Source organism: Aulostomus chinensis, chromosome 24 (assembly GCF_037954235.1).
Source record: "Aulostomus chinensis isolate RoL2024-O1b breed Wild chromosome 24, RoL_Achi_v1.0, whole genome shotgun sequence".
Lineage (NCBI taxonomy): Eukaryota > Metazoa > Chordata > Actinopteri > Syngnathiformes > Aulostomidae > Aulostomus > Aulostomus chinensis.
This window is the reverse complement of record NC_141343.1, coordinates 8731547-8757500: the sequence shown is the minus strand read 5'-3', so window position 1 is coordinate 8757500 and position 25954 is coordinate 8731547. Positions and strand designations below refer to the sequence as shown.

The 25954-nt window shown below is 44.7% G+C and overlaps 1 protein-coding gene across 4 annotated transcripts in view; it reads left to right on the top strand.

The window, feature by feature from the left end:
* LOC147238631 (adhesion G protein-coupled receptor L3) overlaps positions 1-25954 on the top strand; it is a 332737-nt gene that overhangs the window by 68655 nt on the left and 238128 nt on the right. Inside the window, exon 1 of one of the 4 annotated variants that reach the window (XM_086197910.1) lies at positions 2191-2772. The exons of the other annotated variants lie outside the window; for them this stretch is intronic. The gene's annotated coding sequence lies outside the window, so the exon portion shown is untranslated. Of the gene's footprint in view, positions 1-2190; positions 2773-25954 lie in introns of those variants that run through there. 4 annotated transcript variants of the gene reach the window in all.

Here is a 25954-nt window from a genome sequence, read left to right as displayed (position 1 = left end):
TGGCGATGAGCTATTTTTTTCACAGGGAGGTCAAAGATAGCGATAAATGCAAAAAAAAAACAAAAACAAACTTGCTCTGCGTGGTTGTTCGAATGTACTTGTTAGTAAAGCAGGTGGTGGTTGATGGGATAATTGTTTTGTGACTATTAGGATTATTAAAATTGATGCTGTTAGCACGAGAGGGTTAGCATTAGCTGCAGTGGTCAAACTCCATGCAAACAAGTCGGATAAAACCCAATGGCGAAATGGGAATTTGGGGATGTAGGACGTGTGTGTGTGTGTGTGTGTGTGTAGCTCTTTTCACACTGCCACAAAAGCCATGTTTTTGCCCCTCAAAATGCCGGGGTTCACACCAAGCGACACAGGCTGGGGTGGGAAATTGCCATGCCAATTTACCCTCCTCCATCCCTCGTCCTTTTTTTGCCACAGCGAGTTTGATCTGAACAGGCTGCCAACTCCGACACGGAGTTTCGCGGCGTGGTGATGACGTACCCTGTCCAGCGGGACAGGACAGCATACTGACAACACGAGCGCACAAGGGAGAGACGAGCAAAACTTAACCTGCGAGTTCCAAGTTCAAGATACATTGAACATTGAGGAAGATGGCCAACTGGGGAGATACTGAGATCTGCGAACTCCTCAGCCTCCGTGTAGGGGAGGTCATTCTCCAGAACATTTCAGGGGAAGGGGAAGTTCTGGCCAGGAGGATGACGGAACGTGGCTTCCCTCGAAACAAGGCGCAGGTTATTTATAAACTGAAGACTTTGGACACGCCTAGCATAACGTGTGAGGTGTTGTCAGGATGTGCCACTAGACTACGCCTCCTGTTGCCGGCTACGACCCCCCGGGGAGAAACTACGGCTCGCTTTCACATTATCTATACGGCCAAAAAGCCGGATTCCCCGCTACGGCAATTCGTAGGTCTTTGAGTCTGAAAATGGCTGATGTGAAGGGTTATATTTTGTGTATTCATGGTTTTCAGGATCTGATGTTCTTTCATTGTCTCTTCATGATTGGTGGAACATGTGATGCAACCAATTTTTAGTGCAAAAGTACAAGAAAGTTCTACCTTACGTAGGAAAATACGGCGGCAAGTAACACAGCAACGAATGGCAACTAGACACAACTGGCAAGTAAAACAAACTAGCAAAAAGAAACAGTGAAATGGCAAAACACGATGACAAATAAAATACAACTGCAAATTTGTACACAGAACGATAAACGACAAACACGACAAACTGTAAAACAACAGACGATAAAAAAAACACAAGATCAAAAAACAAAGCACAGCTAAAAATAATAAAACCGACTTGTAAATGTAAAACGACTTTGTAAAACAACAAAAACAAAAAAACACATACGACACCGAATAGAAACAAAAAACCACAACGGATCATAACAAAACACAATTTAAAAAAAAGGGGGGGGGGGGTGGTAACCAAAGCAGGACACAGCAGAGCATCAAAAAACAACATCAAATAGGAAAAAAGAATGGCAAACAGAAAAAACACGACAACAGAAAGTGAATCGCAACTGCTCAATGAAACACAAAAATTAAAACAAATGAGCAAATCAGATGATGAAAACAGATTGTTGCCTGAGTCCTTCGTGTGAGCCTGTCTTCTGCTGTGTTGTGTTGTTGTTATTATTCCTTGCCTTCTGATTTCCACTTCCTGGCCACCATACATGTTTGAGCACAGATCCTATTCTAAAAACCAGCATTCGGGATGCTCGACGAAGTCTTCCTCCTCAGTATTTAGTCAATCATTGCCTTTTTACGTCTGCAAACATTTCTCATGAAACGTTCACGACATTTTATCCGCTGCCTCCAAAAGTGCTTTTTGCAAAGGCATAAAATTTCCACCTATATTTCCTTGAACAAAGCGAGGACTGGCCAGTTGTTTAGTTATTTATTTATTTTTTCATAAGCTGCATCTTCAAGAATCTTTGGAAAAGGCGAGGCTGTGGCTTTCATAAATATTGCAGTCACATGCGCCCAGACGGAATGTAATATAACATAGGTCCCCTTGCCAGCCTCGGGCAAAACACTGTAGGTGGAGAGACTCTGGCGTGGTGGAGCATGTTATCTAGGGTTTGCTGCTAGGTGGAGCCCGAGTATACGGCGAGAGCGGCAATCCACATCCGAGTTTTGCCTCTCACCTTCCACAGGCTCTCCAAAGCCCTCGGAATCACTCTCAGTCAGTGCGCACAATTGGTTTGTCATAGTCGCAGAGAGCTCAGTTTCTGGACCCAAACAACTTCTTTCTCTCCTCCTGCGGAGCGTTCCCCCTCTAAGACCTCTCCCCCTCCTCCTCCATCTTCTTCTCTCCTCTTCTCCCCCAAAATCTTCTGGATACTCTTTTTTTTTTTCTTCTTCTTCTTCTATTTTTTTTTTCTTCGTATGAGTGGCGAGGGCTGCTGGCGTTTCACCGCACAGTTTTCAGGGGGACGTGATGTAGCCCCCGCACAGAAGGACGCCTTGTGTACCATAAAGGGATGTAAGGAACCGTGGATACACCGCTTGGGGGGGTAAAAAAAAAAAAAAAAAGAGAGAAAAAGCTGCCGTTTCTCCCGCAACATCACCGGGACCGATCAGATCGAAGCGATTTTAACGAGGATATTGAACAACTGTTTGGATTCGCTGCCGGTGCGTAAAGAGACGCTGCCCAAAGACGCTTGAGAGAGATTTTGAATGGAAGGACGCGACCTCATTTTCAGCAGATATATGTAAAGAAGAAGAAGGAAAAAAAAAAAAACCCCAAACAAACCGCGGTAAGTCTCAATGTGTTAATAATCTGCTTCAGCTGCTGGCGACGGTCATGTCCGTGAATGAACCCTCACAGCAGCAGCGTGGAGGTGCTCGGTAACGTCAGTCCCGGTATGCACCCCACTAACGACTTGAACTGGGCTATTGAGGCGTTCAGGTGCAATCAGGCTCCTGATAACCAATATGAAAATTTCCTGCTGGAGTCATTCGCGTTGGTTTTATATATAAGTGTGTGTGTGAGGGGGGGGGGGTGGTTAGTTTAGAAAGTCATCAAATTCATCTTTTTTCTACCACCTTTTGTTGCATTCATGTTTAATTCTCCCCAGAGACTCTTGAATTCTCTTGATGTCATTTGTGGATGTCCACATTGGGATCTGTAGTTTTTTTTTTGGGGGGGGGGGGGTTATTTAGAGGCAGGGCAAGCATCCACTCTTGATTCCAATGTGTCATTAACGCCTCTGTGTCATATTTAACAATTATAAAAGCTGCAGGACCATCTGTCTGATAATCTACATTAATGGAAGTGCCTTCAAGCAGATGACACACACACACACACACACACACACACATGTACACACACACACACACACACACACCCTCCCACCAAACCTTGTCATCCTCCTTCAGGGAAACTCATAAGGGACATTTGATTTTTGGCTCTCTTGATTCTGCTCTTCACGGCTGCAGTTGACTATCTGGTGTTGATACGAGGCGGCAGAAGATGAAATAATTGTTTCAGTCGATTGTACTGCACAACGATGAAAGTGGTCGGTGGAATGTGGGAGGCTATACTCGCCCTTTCTAGTTTTGCCATCTGATTCAGATGGGTTTAGCTGATATAAATCTCTCACTGTCGCTTTTATTTTTCCTCAAGTGGGGGGTGGGGGGGACGGGACAATTCAATAGGAAAGGGAACTGAGGCTCCAGAAGCTGTTGTGTCAACCTTTTTCAAATTACAAGTTGAATTGAAAATGCAAGATGTTTCACGATGCCATTGGCTAGCATGTCGTGCTGTGAAATGTTTCTGAAAATGGACATTAAGTTGTGTTGAGCTGTGTGTGTGTGTGTGTGTGTGTGCGCGTGCGTGCGTGCGTGCGTGCGTGCGCCATTTTTTTTTCCTTATTCTGTGCACTTTCGCTGTAGTACGGGTTAATTTCTCAACCTCATTGAGAAACATCAACCCCCTCACCCCCACCCCACCCCGTCTCCGGCTCATTTATATTATTCCGCAGAAGTAATCCCACCCTCTCTGATCGTCCCCTTTCACCCACATGATGTCATGTAGTTTTTCAGCAAGTGACTTTTTATCCCCCCCCCCACCCCCCCTTTTTTTTTTTCCCCCCCTCCCTCCATTTCCAGTTCCATTTACTTGATTCAATTTTTGACTTTTAGGACACAATGGCAAACCAGGGGGAATCCAATTTATCATGAATAGAGACATGGACCGTCCAATTTTCTTCATCGGGTTAGCTTATGTAGCGTCATGGCTCATTATGTACAAGGAGTGCTTTTACTGGGGGAGCTTTTGAAACGCACACAACCGCACGCCGCATACGTGCTTCTTGCCTTTTTTTGCAGGTGTATTTGGTGCCATGTAGCTCATATTTCAGGCGGTTACGCAGAATTCAGGGGTAAAACATGTCCAAAAAAGGACATGAATTTTGGAACACTTCAGCCTTAGCGTATGTCAGTTGGAGCTGAACGGCTCGCTGCTCTCTGTTTACGTTGTTCTACAAGCTAAATAGGTTGGTGTCTGGGATGGGAAAAGCTGCGTGAGGACATTTTGTGGCTTGTCATTGGCTGTTGCTTGTAAATTGGCTGTCTTCCTCGACATTTTATTCATTTAATCACAAAAACCGAGAGATGAAGCAATCATGACACCGATCATGAGTTAAGGCCCGTGGATGAATTTGAGTTTTTAACTCTCTGATGTCATCGCAGGTTTAAACCTGAAGTGAAGACATTGGATTTTCATGTGATCTGCGCTCATCCTTATGGCAAGCCTGACACTTATTCACAATATCAGAACTATCTCAACGCCAGACCCACTTGCTTCCCTAAAGTCATGTTAAAATCAACTAAAACAAACCACTTAAATCAGAAAAACAGATCTTTGCCTGTTGGAATTTGGAGCTTTATTGCACAGCTGATCATAAACCGAGTAAATGTATCGCTCCAGGCCACTTTTTTGTTAATTGGTGCATCAAATGTATTTAGAAACTCTCTGTGCCGGGCCAAAGCTGGAGAATCATTTTGATTTATGACTCTTACACTCAGCAAATCAGCAATTTGTAATAATAATGGAAGTTAGGAGCATTAACCAAACCTGCCATTAGGACCTCTTCTAAATTCGTGAGATTGTAATGAGCAGATTGCAGTTTCAGCAAACTCCACGGTCGCCATGACAACCTCTCAGTAGCTTCTCTCTCTCTCTCGTCTCTCTCATGCATGCGTGCGTGCGCACACACACACACACACACACACACAGGGAGGCTGCAGTGTTGTGAGCTTTAATTTGCAGGGTAAAGGTGCAGCGGCCACATCTCACGCCTTCTACCACAGCTCAGTTGAAACGCACGCACACACACACACAGACCATTTCAAGTGTGTTTCCCATCAAGCTGAAAGGATTACTTGAGTAATGGAGTCAGCAGAGAAATAACTTTAGTAAAGCAGTCGACTCAGTCCTAAAATCTGGATATTCGCTCTTTTTGTTGTCAGTCAACTGAATATTAATGATCTTTAATTGTTGGTTTTTAGAATAGTTTAAGACTTTTTCATCCTTGTTTGGATGTTTTCGAAACAAACATCCTCGTGCGGTGAGAAAATGTTTTTTTGACAGCAGGTTTTCTAACACAGCAAAATGTAGGAATGTTCCTGCCCCCCCCATCAGAACCTTGATGTTTTTATACGCAGTGGAAGACAGGTAGCATGTGACCATACAACCCTGGCTTTGAGTTGAAACCTTTCAGTTAAATCTGGCAGAACTTTACTTGATAGATCAGACTTGTTTTGAACTCGTCATTGGCAGCTCGGAATGAGATCTCTGATGATCAGAACGCACCACAGAAGAAGCCGTCACTGCATGCTGACATGGGATATGTCGCTTTTCTATTTCCTGGAAGCGTTTTTGCTTTCAGGGATTAATTAATACTGGGTTACTATTCAAAATTTAAAACATATATATATATATATATATATATATATATATATATATATATATATATATGTTTTTTCATAAAACCTGTTGCAAAAACAAAGAAAAGATAAGGTAAAGCCATTCACTTGGCTGTGCACCCCTCGCTTTTCGAAGGTCCCAAAGACAGACGGTATCATGCTGTTTGGAGCGAGACATGTTGGTCTGCCGGGCCCTTTCACGGGCAAAATGTCACAAAAGAAGAAAAGCAAAAGCTAAAATAAGAAAAAAAAACAACTGGCAGAGGAAAGGTCCTGGGGGCTTTTCAACACTTTAGCTGTCCTTTCTCATAAAGAGCTCGGATCCAAAGGTTCTGGTTTTGACACGAGCGTTCACAACCCCACGAGCACCAAATTGCAGGAAAAGAGGTCACCGTTGTGGAGACTTCAGCTGGTGCTTGATGGAAAGAATTAGTTTCTCCATTCTCTGTGTCTCTCTGGAGAGCGAGCAGAGTATTTAGGTGCATTCTTAGAGGAGAGTGTCAACAATGACGGCGTGCAAGTACAGATTCCTGGAGTGAGAATGGAGAGAAAACTGCACAGAAAGTGAAGAAACAAGTTACACCTGGTTACCTCAAAATAAATCGAAAGGCAGCCACAAGTTGTATCTCATGGCCTCAGAAAAAGAAAGAGAAAGTCAGAGAAGCGGTTCAAAGTTTTGATGTTTGATTAGCACAGTAAAAAATACACCTTCTTTGCTATCCCTCCGTTTTCACACATATAGAAATCCTACCAAACGTTGTCGATTCGGCACCGCGAAACACCGACCTCGGCACCATCCGTTAAAATTTTGGCAAAAATGTGTTTTAAAGTATTTGAAGTTGCACGTTCAGTCGTGTGCAAAAAAGCAGAGCACTACATGTAAGACGAAAATAAAGCTCTGTTGAATAATATTGTTGTCAGGGGGCGTTCATCTAACTCATTATATCCGTTTTACAAGCCGGAATATTTCCCATCATGACGACGGGGAAAGTGAAAGCAGCACAATAAGCTTTTCACTGTTTTGAATTCTACTGTTCCAGTTCATTCATTCGACTTGAACGAAGACCTTGAAGGCTCCCGCGTCAAGCTCAAGTCTACATGTTACCGTCATTGCTGACAGTGTACTTTTTTATGTCACAGACTGCAGTTTCAATTATGTGCAAGCCAACCCCTCCCACCTTAATTTGACACTTAGTTAAGTTGTCCCTAGGGGGGTCAAAACACTTAACAGGAACCTTTTAACACTCAACATCTTCTGCCCGGCGGAGATAGAAAAAGCTGCATGCTGAAGGGGACGTGAGCGCACAGCATTAACCAGCTTCTATAAATGCATTCATGCGTTGAGGAGGGATCTTTCCATGGCGGCTGTATTCCTCGCAGATTGTCGTAAGGCACGTGACTTGAAGGCCCTCCGCAGGAGTTCTCGCAAATACAGCGATCAAATCAATCACTGTCTTTTTTTTTTCTTTTTTTTTTTTTCCATTAAACTGATGTTTGTAGCGACGGTATCTTAATTCCAACAAAAGCTGTTTCGTTGTTTATTGTTTAGCCTCCGAGGAAGAAGTAGCCTGAAGCAAAATGAAGGAAATATTCACTGCCAGAGTTCAGCTGTGGACCCCAACGATGTCACCTTTAAAGTAATCAAAGCTGCTATTGGTGGTATTAAAAGGTATCCAAAAGCTATCAAACTGACAAAGCCTGACGGAGCCACAGTACATCAACCTCTTTACTACTCTGCAAAAATCTGTACAATTTTTTTTTTTTTGCAACAATATTGATGACCTTTCTTTTGTTCTGAGGTGTGTGTGTGTGTGTATGTGTGTGTGTATGTGTGTGTGTGTGTGTCCCGAACTTTTAGGCCAGTGAGGAGAATTCAAACAAAGATGCAATGCTTCTCTGGGACCGAAGCTCTAAAAGAAGTTAATTTATGGCCTGTTTGGGAGGCAGGTTCGGGCTTGAATGCATAATAAGGTAGTGCACCTGCAGCCGCATACAAATGAATGGAAATGACGGTTAGTATTTACGCCTCCCCTAAACCACTGGGACCTCCTGATCTGACCACTAATTGGCCGGCAGAGAGAGATGAAGATCGTTGCTCGCCGGTTGCCGCATCTGCAAATATCAGATGCAGATTTGTAATTGGGACATTTTCATTTAAAAAAACAAAACAAAACAAAAAACAATGACTTGCATTCTCTCTTTTTCAAGTTACGTTCATTAGTGACTGATAAAGAACAGACGGTTATTGCCATTCCGCTGTGTTTCGACAGGAAAGCGCTCCACTCACAGAAAGACGTTCATTTTTCAGCGTAAAATAAATTCAAATCCATCCCAGTTTGTTGTGAGATGATGATATTCTTTCATACTTTCAGCTTTCCGGTTCAAAAGAGCTTGATAACAATATCCAGCTGAATGTTTTTAAAATTAAAATACCATTTCTCCATTCACACTTGATAAGATTTACAGAGGCTAGAAGTGTTTTTGCAGGCGGTGGGTAATTAAAGCGTTTTCATACAGGTGAATGGCTCCACAATGGAGGATTTATGCTATTATGTGAAGTTGTTTCCTCTCCTCTTAATTAAGAGCTGCCCTATTTGTCATGCATTAAAAGACGGTGTATTAATTGAGATGATCGGAATCTGATTCCACTTGTGACTTCGGAATGTATTGCAGCGTTTCAGCATCTCCCCCTACGCTCCAGACCAAATTGATTTTCCTAATCGATGGGCCAGGATTGGATTTAGGAGTGTGGGAGGAGGGGAGGGGGTCGGGATATGGCAGGCCTGACTGCCTCAGCCAGAAGGCTCCTCAAGAGCAGCCCCTTGTTCGTTCCCGTTTCTACAAGAAGCCTCGTGGAAGACTGAGTTTTAAATCAGGGTGTGCTGAGTCGCTAGCTCGCTTTGGTTTGTACAGTGACATGTAGGAAGTGTGTATCAGGCAAATATAAACTTCCTTGCCAGCCCTTTTGTCACCTCCAGAAATGGAGATGACAGAATTGATGCACCGCCCCAGTGGAGCAAAACCGTTTAAATGACAACACATTTTTGTCTCACCTTGAACTTAATTGACTGCCGGGGAAGCTGGCGTTTGAAAAGCGCTGACAGGATGACTTCTCTTGTTGTTTGGTGCCCGTTGACAGTGCCGGCTCGGCGTTGTTTGTCACACTGGCAATCACAAGAGCGCTTGGTATGAGGCTGTGCAGTATGAACAGTTCATGTTACACGCATTACTCCTAATGGGCTTAATGTCTGTGTGCATTAGTATGTATCACATTTCTGCAGGGAGGCGAAATAGAAAATGTGCTTCTTAATATTCAACTAGTCGCATATCTCAGAGAGGAGCACTGGAAATGGAAATATTTCTCCCGTTTCAGCCCTTTAGTGGAAAAAAGCAGTTGTTAACAAGGCACCTGATGACCCAGGTGTCCAACGGTGTCTCTATCAGTCCTGACAGCTCCAGGATTGGGTAACGCCGTTACTGTTGGAGACCAGCTCCACTTGCACATTGGTCTCGCCTGTGATGGTGAACCGCCCCGGCACAACAACGGCAACTGTGGGATTTCTTAGATGAGAGCCATAAGACTGTAATCAGTCATTATGTCAGAAGCGAGCCCCGCGAGTCTCGCTCCAGCTCATTCAGCCAAATAATAAGCAGCAGACAACGGCGCTGGCGTGCAGGCAGGAGCAGGGCCCCCGCAGGCAAGGAGCTCGAAAACAGGGGGGGGCCTTTCCTCTCGTCTTCCTACGCAGGGACGCCACCTTGGTTCAAGGGCTGGATCGAGCTTTTCAGACAGCCGATGGAAAATTTTGGATGTCCTGTCTCTGTTAGCGGGAAATACATCTTGGAGGTTCTCACAGGGAGTGTATTAGATCGGTTAAAAGATCTCTCTCTGGTGTTTAGGATCAGAGGTGGATGACATAAATCAAAAACAAAAAGAGCCACACAAACAAGAACACGGAGCCCCTACGTTTCTTTGTGCACAGAGCTGTGAGCCTCAGATCCTGGTTGACCGCTAGTTAGCCTAGCACAATGAATGGTAATGGATGGTAAGTGTTAGCATAGCATCATCAGAAATCTCTGAAAATACCTTTTTCCAAAACGACCCGCATGAATAAAACCGAGGCCGGGCGTTGACGTGTTCATTTAACATGGATCCAAAAAGACACACTTCCTGTCTATCATAAACAGTGATATTTAAGTTGGATAGAAAACTATATTATAATTTTTCTCCACAAATAAAGGCAGCAGTGAAAATGTGAGTGGGTGCAGGTTCTGACTTCTACATCAACGCTTTCATTCACATTGATAATCTTTAAAAATACAAATGTAAACCTTATAAAATTATTTTTATTCTGTCGAAATGCAAACGTTTGGAAAGTGCAGAAGTGCCTAATGTTGGCAGGAGGATAATTTATGATCACGAATGACATATTGCACAGCTTTACTGATGAAGCGCATTGCACGTTAGATAGTGCAGGGGCTAAACAAAAGCAGCTCCTAGTACACAAGTATTAAAATTATTTTTTTGTTTGTCTATTTTACCCAGGACCTTCGGCTGTGATTTTTAAATTAAAAAAAAAAAAAATTTTCCCGTTCCCATACAGAAGACGTATATTTCTGAATTTGTTTATGATAATCACCTTTTATATATTTAAGTATGTTAAATCTGTTGAACTGATTTGGAAAACTGGAAGTCTGATGTGTTGCTGTTTAAATAATCTCCTGCTAGCTTCCTTTGACGGACAGAAATCAGTTCCAGCATCAAACGTCATCTAATTTAAATGGCAAATGGGCGGTTTGCTGCTTGTCTTTATTCTGATTTTCTATTTTTGATCAGGTGGCCTGTTTTTATTTTCTATTTTTACGATATGAAAACCTTTTGTTTTTTTTCCCCCCGTGAGGGGACTTAACCACTTTCCAGACGCATGAACACGGTAGTCTTCCAGGACTTTAGCCATATATCCTGTTGCATTTTATAAATTCACAAGATTGTTATCTCTCTTTTTATTCCAGCAGTTGGAAACTTCTCCCTGCATTAAATCACCCACATAGCACAGCAGAGCCACTGACTGTGTCGTATTGAATAAAATAAAGCCACACCCTTCCCCTCTTAAGCTCCATTCCTCTTGCCCTCCACCCTCATAGAGTTTTGTCATTCCATAACAAGGGTCACAGTGTGCCGTTGTCTCGCTGTAGCATTCCTCTGCATGGCCGTATTGACCGGTTCGGTTGGCTGAGCTGTGCCATATAACATCCATACATCATTGCGGAGACGGAGTGACAGACAGTGGGAGTTGAGTTGTCAGATCGTCCTCTCCAGGCAACTGACATCCACTCCCTTCCTGCTCGCCACAGTGCTACTCTATCTTCCGACAGAGGCTGCATTGATACTCTCAGGCCCCTCTCGCTCTTCCTCGCCAGTCAAGCTCCACGATATAAATTCTCTTATTGCAGACGGAACAGCTTTTGCCTCGAATTAAGCAGCTCAGAAGACGCGTTCGCAGTGATATACATGTTATTTGTTCGTTATAATTAGCTCACTGCATGCAAAGATTGATAGCTAGATTAATCTCATCAAAATGTTAAGCTTTTATAATCTTCTCATGGACCCCTTTTACGCTCCCATACATAATAAATGTTGTTTAAAGTCAGTCGGAGCAAATAGCTGAACACATTCCAGCTCCATACGAACAGTATGTAACTGCAGCATGCCACTAGACAATGAGCTCACTCGGGTCAATGTAGGTCAACCCTTTATGGGATTTCTGCCCATAATGATTAATAAGGTAGGTGTAGTTATTGCTTTGGAAGTCATCAGTGGAGTTATCTGTAATCCAGTTTCATTACACCTCGGCCTGTTTCTCTTTCTTAACACATTGTCTCCAGTTGCCTTTTATTTCCCTACGCTGTAACGCTTCGACTAACGAACCAATTATTGATCAGCATCGACAACAAAGATTGTTTTGTTCCATAATATGTAATCTCCTCTGGCTCAAAAGTGTAGTTGGATAACACCAGTTTTTTTTGTGTGTGTGTGTTTTGTCAGCTCTAACACCAAAGGTCCTTTTAGCAGAGGTTCTGTTGCCACTCATGGATGCTTTGAAAGGTTACGCTCCTGTAATCTTGTTTATGTTTTTGGTCAGTAGTAAGCCCACCCTAAGCCAGCTTTGTGTCAAACACAGCTGGAGGAGCCCTTTGCAATTGCAGCATAGCAGAAATAATTGGTTCAGCGGCTTGGATGCAGGAACGACACACAGGTAATTTGCTAATTTCTCATCTCCCGGCTGGTTTTATCAGAGCGGGATGCTGTGGTTTTCAGAAAGAGTGTCTAAAAATGATTTATGCTCTCTATAGTGCTTTCATAGAAATGGCAGGAGAGGTTCTCTGTGGTACTGATAAATATTTGTTCCAATTGCTGCAGCACATTTTCTAAGGGTTTTTCCTGTCATTTTTCGATAATTGTCTCCATTACTGCGCTAAAATAAATAAAATCATGGTATATATATATATATATATTTTTTTAGCAATACTTCACCGATACTCCAACAGAACTGGGTTTAAAAAAAAAAACCCAAAAAACAAAACATCCGAGTAATATCAATCGTAATTTGAAAGAGCCGGTACAGATTTGTTAAATCTTTAGATCGATCTTTTAACAAAGGCCTTTTCCTGTGTTCACCGTCACGTCAAATTTTAATGTAAACATGAATATTTTTTATTGTGCACCCGATTAGAAAGTTCCATCGCTGTACAGTTTGCAGCACAAGTGTAAAATCTCCTTCATAGCCCAGCAACATTGTGAATGAAACCGAAATACCTCGAAACGAATTCATGTCGAGTTGAATTGGAGCTCTTAACTCGGGATCGGCCACCATACCCATCCCTTGATCAAAGCCCAAAATATCGTAGATCTGTAGATGTTGCTGAAGAGTTAGCTGCCTCATATCGCAACGAGAATTTCGAAGAATACTGCAATACGGATGGTATCACTTTCTATCACGACATGATGAAATCGTATTGTGAGACAGATCGCGAGTTCTCGCCCGTACCCATCGTCCCCCCAAGGCTTGTCCCTTTGTTGCAGCACCTCTTCCCTGCTGTACAGTATCTACCACAGCAAACAAATTGCATATGTCCATCCAGTAAATTGCAACAGCGGACTTGTCAATAACCTGCCTTTCAATGCTCTAACATCTGCATACATGATGTCACAACAGTCCCGAGAGAGAACCTTTTTCCTTGAACGGCGCTGATGACTTTGAGCGGGCTACCTCCGACTCACGGGCAAATTCGGATTGGAAAGTCAGTGGTAGCCACTTTTAATTATACTGGCAGCAAAGGATGAAATTGAGCAGGAATGAAGTGCTTTTTGTGCATCGATTTTTTTTTTCCCCCCTTCCCCTCTCTACATCTGTGGATGCACTGGAGGGAGAGACAATTGTAACCTTCTTTATCGCTGTGCTGCAGGCAAACGAGGTGGTGGTGGTAGTGGTGGGGTGGGGCTCCGTGTATGGCCTTTTTTCTGCTTTCTTTTTAATACCATGACAGCATGTGTGTCACAGCATCCCTCACATTCAATTAGGAAATGCTATTGACTTGAATAGGAAACCGGGCAGGCCTGGACAGAGGCCACGTAAGCACTTTACCTTGATAGAATATTGATGGCGTCTGAGATCTGTTTTGACATCTGACGTACTCCCACCGACCAGTTTGGTGTGGAATTTTTTGTGTGACTTGCATGATGGTTCTTCCTACAGGTTTCCTCTATGGATTTATACCCATTTCAGGGTGTCATGTCCTGTGGTCTTAATCTGTTATTTTGGCAGAATGTCACCTCACCAGGGTACCGGCAGAGTGATGCCACCTTGATTGCCCTTAGGTGCCTGCAGGATTCCTGGCCGAGCCAGGCTTATCGCAGATGACGCTGCACTAAAAAAAGATCAGTTACTTTGGAAACAGACGACAGCATGGTGTTTGTTTGTTTGTTTGTTTTCACATGACACTCCCTCCCCGCTTTCTTGAGAAGTTTCCCCTGACCGCGAGCTTTGCGCAGTCACACCAGCAGATGCGACAACTCGTCATGCATAAGAAACCCCACTCTGGCAGCCATCTGTCTCCCTGTGTCTGCTCGCGGTTTGTTTTGGTATAGCCATATACAAATTTAATGGAATGCAAAATATTCGGAACCAATTACATGACCCCCTGTACCTCATTCGAAAATCTCATTTCCGACCTGTAGCTACATGATCGGAGTAACAGAACAGACTATTAATATCGAGCGGTGTCCTGCTGTACTCCTCTGTCTAAGCTGGCAGGAGTCACCGTGGCCACTTCAAATGAAACTTGATTCTAAGGTCAAATGACAACCAGAGTGAAACTTGGAAGACAACAAGTTCTTGATCTGAGCTCAGGTTTGCAGTTATATGAAGATTTCAGCGGGACATTGTGGAATCAAAGTTGACCCACTGTGTACAATTACCTGTTTTGGGAGGGACGTCATGCAGTCGCAGTCCGATTGGTGCCGTCATGTGAGGTCAGTATGCGAACGCGTGTAATCTATGTATTCATGTTCGCCTTCTTTTTTTTAGATTACCGGTAACTGGGACAAAAACTAACGGATGAGACAAATATTAAAAAAAAAAAAAAAAAAAAAAAAAGCGCTTCGGAATTTGTAAGGAATGCCAAAAGTTTGCACACAGTCGCGAGAGAACCAACTGGAATTTGAACCCTTTTTAGAATAATTTCTCCAATCGATAAGGATGAAAATATACTTCATAGGTGGAGTAAAACTGTGACCGGGCAATATATCAAATATTTTTGAGCTTTAATAGTATATTGTTATTGAAAATATTGAGGTTTGTGTTACATAATGAAAACGCGAGTAGTGAATCAGAACTCTCTCAGTGTGATTCCTTAAACGGTTGAAAGATCAGCTCAAAAAAATTTAGTTTCAGTTGATTGGATGGTGTTTGTCATGAGTTCCAAGAAGACGAACACAAGTAGACATGATATATCCTGATGTGAACAAATGGCTTTGTTATTTTGTTATATAAATTTAATCCTTGCATCGCTCAGCCCCAAGTGAAAAGCATTCATATTTTCTGCTGAAGCACAACAATATTGACACTATTCAAGAAGTTTTAGTCTGAACTGACTGAACAACAAGCCTAGATTACCCTCCTCAAGAAAAACAACAAACAAACACAAACATAACTGGGGAAAAAGGTAGAGTATCATGAATATGCTACCTTCAAAGACCTTCCCCTCCATTATTACTATGCAGCTCTCTTTTCAGTTGAGCCGCCGCCGCTGCCTATTATGACTCTGGTTTTCCCCGCGCTGCACTGGCGTTTCCCGGTGGAACGACTAAAATTGACATTTTTGGTGACGGTCCGATGTTGGAGGTTTGATTTCGAAAGCATTTCAAGCAAAGGTTAACCATCCATTGCCCTCTTGCGTTATCCTCGTATTCCACACGCTTGTATTTTAATTATAAACCCCCAAAATTGTCAACAAGCCCACCCCCCTTCACCCGGGAAGCTCATATTTGAACTTTAAAGCAGTCGATTGCCACATACATCACAGCAGCCACGAGCGAGGAATAATGCAGCGCAGGCTCTCTGGGATAGAAAGATGCCTATCATTCTTGGCTGAGCTTTTCCTCTCCTCAGGGCTATGTGTTTAATATGAATCTACAAATGTGATTTAGTGGACAGATAGCCTTGGGACTCAGCAGAGACCTCTGGTTTGTAGTGTTCAGCAGCAAACGTACAGGTTAAGGTTATCTGGCTGATAACCTTCTGTGTTCTAGAAATGTATGAAGCAGAAGAATTCTTACCGTTGGACCACCAAGGTCTCGCGGATCATTAATATCACACAAAACATTTTGCAATTCCAAGCAGCCACTTTTGGTTATATATTTGAGCGCGGGAGCGGATTTGTCCCTGCTAGATCTATTCCTAAGAACATGTTTTCCCTCAACCCTCATCTACCTATAGTCCCCCTCGATTCAATTACTTTTTTTGGGGGGTGTGGGGGGGGGGGGGTTCAGCTGGTTCTATGCTATATTGCTCTCTGATGCATGCACTCGCCTGCAGATTTATGTCCAGGCTGACGGATGGCTGTCCAATTTTCTGCATGGATAGCAGAGCCGGTGGCATTGTGCGCGTTTTTAAAAGCTCTTGTCAGATTGGCGTTGAGGACGTATGGACCACACAGCCATGTAATTCTTCCAAACACTGGCTATTTCTGTCACATCCTGCCATTAACTTGTGTATCACAGTGATTTGTCATGTGAGTTCCACTGGTCTATGTGAGTTCTTTGTATATCTGGATATTGGTATGCATTAGGCTGGGTTTGAAGCTATAATTCAGACGCGCTTGTCTCAGTGTGCCAGCAAAATGCTTTTTACCCCACAAGCTATTAATTTTAGACATAATAAAAAAATGTTGAATGGTCACTCATGCTTGCAACTGTGGGATAAAATGGGAGACTTGTTAAACCAGTCGTATTTTTTTATTTGAATATTTCATTTTTAAAGAAGTTTTTCTCCTTGATTTCATTTGACAGATTTTGGCACATAACAGAGAAAAACAGTCAAATAGACTGGACTCTTTAGTAGTGTAGAATAAATGGTTCCACATATAGCTGCATATTAACCCCGCATTTTTAACCTGTAAGAAACCTTAATTCGTCACATCCAGCTAGGCAGCTACTTAGCATGAGGTCACACGGCCCATTACTGCAGGAACGTCTTTCTTCGTAAGGTTGATGTGCCCCCTCGTGACCCCCCCCCCCCCCCCCTAAAAAAAAAAAAAACTCACAGGGGTCCTGCGATATCTCGGTTGTCTCCTTCCAGGGCTGAATGGGCACATTGTGCTACTGCCCGTTCCTTCTCTGCAGACCACTGGGTCATCAACACACACCTGTCAAGCCATGTCCTTGGCGCCTTGGGTGCTGAGACACTCCAGAGCCCCCCTGCTGCACACATGGTGATTGAACCCATACACACACACACACACACACACACACACACACACACACGCATTTAAAAGCAGTCCAATAGAAACAAACATATGCGGCTCAGGCAAGAGACATACACAATTGAATTTTACACAAACACAGAGCACGCATACATTCGCGCGCGCACACTCGTAGAGTTTATTGGAAACACTCCCCTCCTTGTCAATGCCAAGGTTATATTCAGTGTGCAGGTCGGCCTCAGAATTCACCAAGGGTCAAGTTCCATATTTGTCAGGGTGGGGAAGTGCAAGGGCACACGAGGTGGGTCGGGGTGCGCGAGCTCGCACATGGAAACAGGATTCAGAAGTAAACTAGCTGTAACTTGATCCACGTCTTCAATCAGTTACAGATTTTTAGTTGAGACGGAGGCTCGGGACTGTGTGGCAAAACATGTGTCTTTTCCTACGCCAAGCGCTGAGCAGTTTGCATTGCCAAGAGTTAAAAGTTTTCAACTTTGGGCAAACTTAAAAAAAAAAATTGTAAATACTACACAGACCAAAAATCGCATCCGATTACACCGAAATTCTTTCAGAAAATGTTTTTATCCCACAGAATCTCATGAACCCACACAGATAGACGTGGTTCAGTCTTATATCATCCAGAGCAAACACAAGAAATACTTGTGCTTTTTTTCTGCTTTGTTTTTAACTTTTTGACGTTCAATCTCAGAGAAACCAAAGTCCAAACCGTTCTCGAGCGTTTCTCACGCGACGATGCAATCAGAGACAACAGTTCTGCTTTCGTCTTGTTTCAGTGAAGGACCTCTCATCTTAAAACAAAAAGAGACAGCTCTCGGGGGCTTGGCTCTCTCATTGAGATGTTCTTATGATGTGACATTCCCCAGATTTTAAAGGCACTGCCTCCTTATTGACACTCAATAAGTTTGTGAAAGACGTTTTTTTTGTGTGTGTGTGTGTTTTTTTTCATGTAATTCTCCATTTGGAGAGCATTACATGACCCAGTGAAGATAATCTTTCTTCTCTGACGTCTTGCAGCTCACATCTCGAGTCCGTCTTGCTTGCATTTCTCCACGGCCTTGGCCAATCACCCTCCGTAGGGGAAAAAAAACAAAAAAAACCTTTCCCATGTGGTTTTATCGTCAAAGAAAAAAAATGCTAAATGCCTTATTGTACATGCACACAACGTGCACCCTCTTGAAGGACCTATTGTGTCAAGTCCCACTAGTGTCACCCATACAATTTTCCCCTCTATTGACTTTTATGTTCTACTGCAAGGTTGGTCATTGTGGTGGGAATATGTATGTATTGCAAATAAAGACAAGCGTGATTATCATAATGATATCCCCCTGCTAAGGTAAACAGCTCACCGGCCCCGGCACACGGGAGAGATCACGGTGTGAACGGATGGCATTTTGACAGCTTATTTTTGACAGTTCATTTGGGTGCCAAAGACATAAAAGCTTTGCGAGAATCAACTCTGAGCCGGGATTTCCGAGATCATGTGATAATAGAAATCTCGTTCTGCTTTAAGACGCAATCTCGGGCCTGAGGTTGCCAAAAAAAAAAAAAAAAAGCGATATTTACATAAATATTCAAACACATGAGCTTGCATACACCCACGTATGAAAATTTAAAACGGTGAATCCACCTCAGTTGAATGCATTATACTGGAGGCTGTGTGTGTTATTCACTTCTGTCTTTTTCTTTGTAACGCGCGCACGTACACACACACACACACACACACACACACACACACAAACAAAACAAACAAGAACACACACTGTACATACATCCATAATAATCTGCAGACTCATATCCCAAGGTTCCCCCCTTTTCCAATTACAGCCAATTAGACCTCAGGTAAAAGAAAGTCGTCCGGGGATAGACTGTAGTGCTCCGTGTCCCTCATCACTTCTTTTCATTTGTATGCCAATGTTGAGTGTGTGTGTGTGTGTGTGTGTGTGTGTGTGTGTGTGTGTGTGTGTGTGTGTGTGTGTGTGTGTGTGTGTGTGTGTGTGTGCGTGCGTGCGTGCGTGCGTGCGTGCGTGCGTGTGCGAGAACGAGAGAGAAACAGGAGCTGAGAGGGAAAGATAGAGGTGATGCGGAGAAAAGAGGGATGAGGAAAAAGAAGATAAGACGCAAAACGAAGGGATAGTGAGAAAGTAAAGAAGTTGAGAATTAGAGCGGGACCAAGAAATGAGAAAGCAGACACATAAGGACACATAATCTTTCTGCAGTTGCCAGCAACTTCAGTCAATTGTTATCAACTTGCCTGAATTTAATGCGACCCTTGGGGTTAGGGATGCTGCCCATGCATTATAAATGCTGCTCATTGATTTCAGCTGGTGAGCTTTTCCTGCGTTGTGAATGAGTCGGTCCCTGACTGCCTATATGACTTAATTCAATATAGTCGTGCAGTTGGATTTTTGGGGGGGTGTATTTGTTTGCATTTCATAACACATGACGCATTAATCTACTCGCTTCATATGCCTGTCAGGATGATTTAAGGGAGTAGTTTCCCCAAACTTTTTTTTGTTTTTTTGTTCGTGTGTTCCCCCCTTGAGACATCCCACTGCCTGCTATGTTCCCCCTCGAGCCTTACAGATGGGGCTCGCACCCCTCGCAGCTAGGCTAGCACCGCTAACATCAATGCTACTTCTGCAAAATGTGGTCCCGGTGGCCCAACAGCCGATGGTTTCAACAGTCAGGATCCTGTCAGTCAGCGCATTGTTTCAGCAGTGTTACGCATGTGAGGCAGCGTATTGGGTGCTGAATGACCTTAGTTTTGCGAGTCAGAAGGAAATTGTGGATTTAAACACATGAAACAAGTTTAGAATTTTTCCATCAAAGAATATGCCAGGGCTTTGTTGGTTGGTGGTGGAAAAGGTGGTCATTTTGTCACAGGGGATGTGAATTCCTGGATATTAGAAGCTTATCAGCAATTTTCTGGCGTGGTCCCCGGAATATATGCTGTTAAAGCATACAGTCATTTGTCATTGGAATCCGCACTGCACGACACATAACTACGATACACGAATCTGCCTTAATTTGCTACATTGTCTCTGCTGTGAAATACATTCACATGTTGCTGGCAAACAGCAATCACATTCGCTCAGATCTTGTTTTACTCTCGACCTGCAGTCAGAGCAGTTGGAGGAGTAGGGCGCTGCTGCCTGGACCTGCGGTTTATTCACCGTAGGAGGAGAGTTTCGCCTCTGCAGCAACTATCTCCATTGTACTGTACATCACTTCTCTTGCAGATAGACAGGGAGAAGCTGCAGCGAGGCAGGAGACTACCACTTGCTTCCTTGAGGCCGTAGTGCCTGCTGGACGGGAGCTGCAGTGGCAGGTCTGAGCGGACAAACTGTCGGATACTGCCGCAGTGAAATCACTGATTTACCAAAAGGAGCAGAGGAATGAAATGAATCATCACCAGAGCTTTAAAAAAAAAAATGTACACAATTGAAACAACATAATTCAGAATGAGTAACTGCATGCCCCCCCCCCCCATGACATCACATAGAAGGGTTTGCAGTGATTCATTTTCAACAGTTGCTCGCTGCAGCAGTGGCACAACTTGAGCTACGCAGGGACACGTTTTTTTCTCGTTTGCTGTATATATATATATATGTATGTATATAATATGTGTGTATACATGCAAAGGGCTGTTTACCTGACGGTGGAAGCTCGGAAATCTCTCTCCAGAAGGAGCTCATTCGAGAATTTGTACACTTGACCAACAAACACTCAAGGTTGGCACCACTTGTTCAAGATACCACTTCAATGTATATTCGATTCATTAGCTGTATCTTTGTTGCCTTTAGCCGCAGCATGCCAGCATGTCAGTTGCAGTGTCACAACTACAGGGTCATTTAATTTACAGCCCTGCTCTGCCGATTAGGGCTTTTGTTGCGAGCAGCCGTGAGTACTGTAACGTGGGTGTTTGGGTCAGCGATGGGCACAATAGCTTAGTTACTCTCGCTGACTTCCTCACTATTGCCTCTCCCTTTCTTTCTCAGCACATTTTCCACTTGGCTGATAAAATAAGCCACTCTTTGATGAGCTTTCGGCAGGCCACGGTGCTGTGCCTCAGTAAATGCTTTTATAGAGACACACCACAGGCTGTCGACTTGGATCAGTCATACAGCGGCTGCGTGCAGCCACTGCTTTCTCATATGTTCTTTTGTTTCCTGATGGTAGGTTTTTCTGACACACAAAAATAAGCTGGTGCTGCAGCTGCAAATGTATTTCAGGAATGCCTTAAAATGACGACATGTGCAAGTATTGTTAGTTCTGCCTGGCCCCACTTTCAACTGGTCAATTCAGGCCCAGTGTTGTTCATTTTGATAAGTCATCTACCATCTACCTTGAAAAAGTAGTTTCTGTTTTGTTTTTTTGTTTTTTATGAGTTTAAAAACTAAAAGCTTGTCCTCCTGTCATGTATCGTTGTTTTCCAATGAAAACCATGTTGTTGTTTTTGGGTTGAACACGGGCGAACATGGACCTACTTCAGGTCAAGGCTTGTGGAGGGATGTGGGCTGCTCGGTTTTTCCTCGATTTAGGAGCTCTTCAGACGTGGGGAGATGGCGAGGCCGATGGAAGCTTTCCTCCACTGCCACTTCTCACTCAATCCTCAGGGATGCCAAAATCCCGGAGTTATTTTCCCAGTTGATTTAAATCTGTTTGGTTCAATCTATCGAACGTAGACATACACGAGGTCTCAGTTCAAGGCTTGTGAAAAGAACCGGGCTGTGCATCTTGACCTATTAGAACATCTTTTCATTGATTCATTAGTCGAAAGCTGATGGTAGTCAAAGAAGTCCATCGGCGGCAAAATGTTAAATTCATAAAACCTAGTTTTCATTGGAAAGTGTTAATCAGGTAGATCGAAGCGAAGTAAAATCTGGTCAACTGGACGTAAGTTTATCTTGAAGACGTTTCACCTCTCATCCGAGAGGCTTCTTCAGTTCTAGTGAAGAGTGTGGAAACTCCAGCTTATAAACCTATGTGGGAGTGGTCAGTGCTATTGTGGTGGAAACGACCCTCCCGAGACTCACCTGGCCTCTCCAAACGACAGTCGTTGTGCGGTGTCAGGGAGTTTCAGAGGTGGTCGTTGGGGGGTTTCACCGACCACTCAGATGCTAATGGGCTGTGCTGGCATCAGCCGTTCCACATGGGTCTTTCAGCTGAACTCTTTGGGGAAGCTTTGAAAGGACTTGGTTGTAAATAGGTGAAAGGAAATGTCGCAGTCCACCTCCTCTGTTCAAAGATGGTTTCTCTATCCTGACGTGGATGGCTTCTTTAACTCCTCTTTCAAACCATCTGTCCTCTCTGTCGAGAATTTGGACATGGTCGTCCTGGAAGGAGTGGCTTTCCTCCTTGAGGTGGAGGAAAACCGCTGAGTCCTGTCCTCCAGAGTTGGCTCTTCTATGTTGGGCCATGCGCTTGTTGAGGGGCTGTTTGGTTTCCCCTATGTAGAGATCCGTGCAGGCCTCACTGCATCTGACAGCGTATACCAGATTGCTTTTCTGGCTGTGAGGGGTGGGATCTTTGGGGTGAACCAGTCTTTGTCTCAGAGTGTTGTCTGGTTTAAAAGACACAGGGATGCGGTGCTTATTATAGATTCTCCTTAATTTCTCAGAAACCCCTGCCACATAGGGGATCACTATGTTTTTTCTCCTGCCTTCTTCATCTTCCCTCCTCCTGGAGCTCTCCTCCTTTCTGGACCTGGAAGAGGATTTTACAAAGGTCCAGTCTGGGAAGCCACAAGTTTTAAGTGCTCTTTTCAGATGCTGCTGTTCTTTTTTCCGGCCTTGGACGCTGGTGGGGATGGTCTCCGCTCGGTGTTGCAGCGTCCTGATGACACCTAACTTGTGCTCCAGAGGATGGTGAGAGTCAAAAAGCAAGTATTGGTCAGTGTGGGTGGGTTTCCTGTACACATCCACCCTCAGGCTCCTGTCCTCTTGAATGTAGACGTCACAGTCCAAAAAGGGCAGATGGTTGTCTTTCACATCCTCTCTGGTGAACTTGATGTTGACGTCTACCGAGTTGATGTGTGCTGTAAACGGTTGTACCTCCTGAATCTTGATCTTCACCCAGGTGTCATCAACGTATCGGAACCAGTGGGTGGGGGAGGGTCCACTGAAGGAAGTCAGGGCCCTCTGTTCCACCTCTTCCATGTATAGGTTGGCCACGATAGGAGATACGGGAGAACCCATGGCACAGCCGTGTTTTTGCCTGAAAAACTTCCCTCTGTACTGGAAGTAGGTTGTGTTCAGGCAAAGGTCCAGAAGTTGGCAGATTTGGTCCGGATTGAGGTTGGTCCTGTTGCTGAGGGTGTTGTCCAGCTGTAGGCGTTTCTTCACTGTTTCTACAGCCTCCACGGTAGGGACGCAGGTGAACAAGGAGGTCACATCGTAGGACACCATGGTCTCATCTGGGTCCAGCTTGAGTTCTCTAACCTTGTTCACGAAGTCCATGGAATTCTGGACGTGGTGGGGGGTTTTCCCTACCAAGGGGGCTAAGATGGTGGCGACGTGTTTGGCGATGTTGTACGTCACGGAGTTTATGCTGCTGACAATGGGTCGGAGCGGGGCACCTTCCTTGTGGATTTTGGGGAGGCCGTAAATCCGTGGAACTGCGTCTCCGGGGTACAGGCGGTGATACTCCAAGCGGTTGATGATTTCCCCCTTTTGCAGCTTCTGTAGGTGTTCCACCACTTTCTTCTTGTAGCTGCTGGTGGGGTCGCGTTTTAAGGTCTCATATGTGTGAATGTCACTGAGAAGAGAACTGATCTTGTTCTGGTAGTCAGTTGTGTCAAGGACCACCGTGCATCTTCCTTTGTCAGCCGGAAGGATGGTGATGTTCTCATCTTTGCTCAGTGCATTCAAGGCCTTCCTTTCCTGGACCGAGAGGTTGGCAGAGGGGACCTTCGCTTCGGAGAGGGCCGCTGTGACCTTGAGTCGTAGTTCATCTGCTTCTGTGGTGGAGAGGTTGTTCTTCTTGATGGCGGATTCTGTGGCAGTGATGAGGTCCACAGTCGGGAGATGTTTCGGGGTGACAGCAAAGTTCATTCCTTTGGCAAGGACGCGTTTCTCAGGACTGGTGAGCTCCCTGTTGGATAAGTTCCTTATCCACCTGTCCTGTGAGTCCGCTGGGGGTGGGCCTTCTGCTTCTCGTTCCCGGTCGAGGCGAGACTGGAGGCGAGCGAATTTCCTTTTTTGCCTCTCCTTGCTCTTCTGATGTTGAGATAGTTGGGCTGTCCCAACGAAGGAGGTGACTTTGTCCAAGATGGCGGGTGGCAAAAAAGGCGTTAACTCTTGATTAAGGTGATCTAGCTTGCTCTTTAGTCCCTCGATGGTGAAATGGACCTGTCTCACTCTCTCGTTGAGAAGCTGATTTTGGGCCCGTTCCAAAATCTTGCTGGCCCTGTGGCCCCTCACGGTGGATCCTAGTAGTAGGCTAGTGGGAATGAGGTTGTGTTGGCGGCATCGGAGGTTGAAACGTAGATGGTTCCTGTAGTCTGCGATTTTCCTTGCAGTCCTTTCGCATTCCCGCACCACACTAAGGATGTCCTTCCCATAGTGTTCGGCAAGTTGGGACAGCCCAACTATCTCAACATCAGAAGAGCAAGGAGAGGCAAAAAAGGAAATTCGCTCGCCTCCAGTCTCGCCTCGACCGGGAACGAGAAGCAGAAGGCCCACCCCCAGCGGACTCACAGGACAGGTGGATAAGGAACTTATCCAACAGGGAGCTCACCAGTCCTGAGAAACGCGTCCTTGCCAAAGGAATGAACTTTGCTGTCACCCCGAAACATCTCCCGACTGTGGACCTCATCACTGCCACAGAATCCGCCATCAAGAAGAACAACCTCTCCACCACAGAAGCAGATGAACTACGACTCAAGGTCACAGCGGCCCTCTCCGAAGCGAAGGTCCCCTCTGCCAACCTCTCGGTCCAGGAAAGGAAGGCCTTGAATGCACTGAGCAAAGATGAGAACATCACCATCCTTCCGGCTGACAAAGGAAGATGCACGGTGGTCCTTGACACAACTGACTACCAGAACAAGATCAGTTCTCTTCTCAGTGACATTCACACATATGAGACCTTAAAACGCGACCCCACCAGCAGCTACAAGAAGAAAGTGGTGGAACACCTACAGAAGCTGCAAAAGGGGGAAATCATCAACCGCTTGGAGTATCACCGCCTGTACCCCGGAGACGCAGTTCCACGGATTTACGGCCTCCCCAAAATCCACAAGGAAGGTGCCCCGCTCCGACCCATTGTCAGCAGCATAAACTCCGTGACGTACAACATCGCCAAACACGTCGCCACCATCTTAGCCCCCTTGGTAGGGAAAACCCCCCACCACGTCCAGAATTCCATGGACTTCGTGAACAAGGTTAGAGAACTCAAGCTGGACCCAGATGAGACCATGGTGTCCTACGATGTGACCTCCTTGTTCACCTGCGTCCCTACCGTGGAGGCTGTAGAAACAGTGAAGAAACGCCTACAGCTGGACAACACCCTCAGCAACAGGACCAACCTCAATCCGGACCAAATCTGCCAACTTCTGGACCTTTGCCTGAACACAACCTACTTCCAGTACAGAGGGAAGTTTTTCAGGCAAAAACACGGCTGTGCCATGGGTTCTCCCGTATCTCCTATCGTGGCCAACCTATACATGGAAGAGGTGGAACAGAGGGCCCTGACTTCCTTCAGTGGACCCTCCCCCACCCACTGGTTCCGATACGTTGATGACACCTGGGTGAAGATCAAGATTCAGGAGGTACAACCGTTTACAGCACACATCAACTCGGTAGACGTCAACATCAAGTTCACCAGAGAGGATGTGAAAGACAACCATCTGCCCTTTTTGGACTGTGACGTCTACATTCAAGAGGACAGGAGCCTGAGGGTGGATGTGTACAGGAAACCCACCCACACTGACCAATACTTGCTTTTTGACTCTCACCATCCTCTGGAGCACAAGTTAGGTGTCATCAGGACGCTGCAACACCGAGCGGA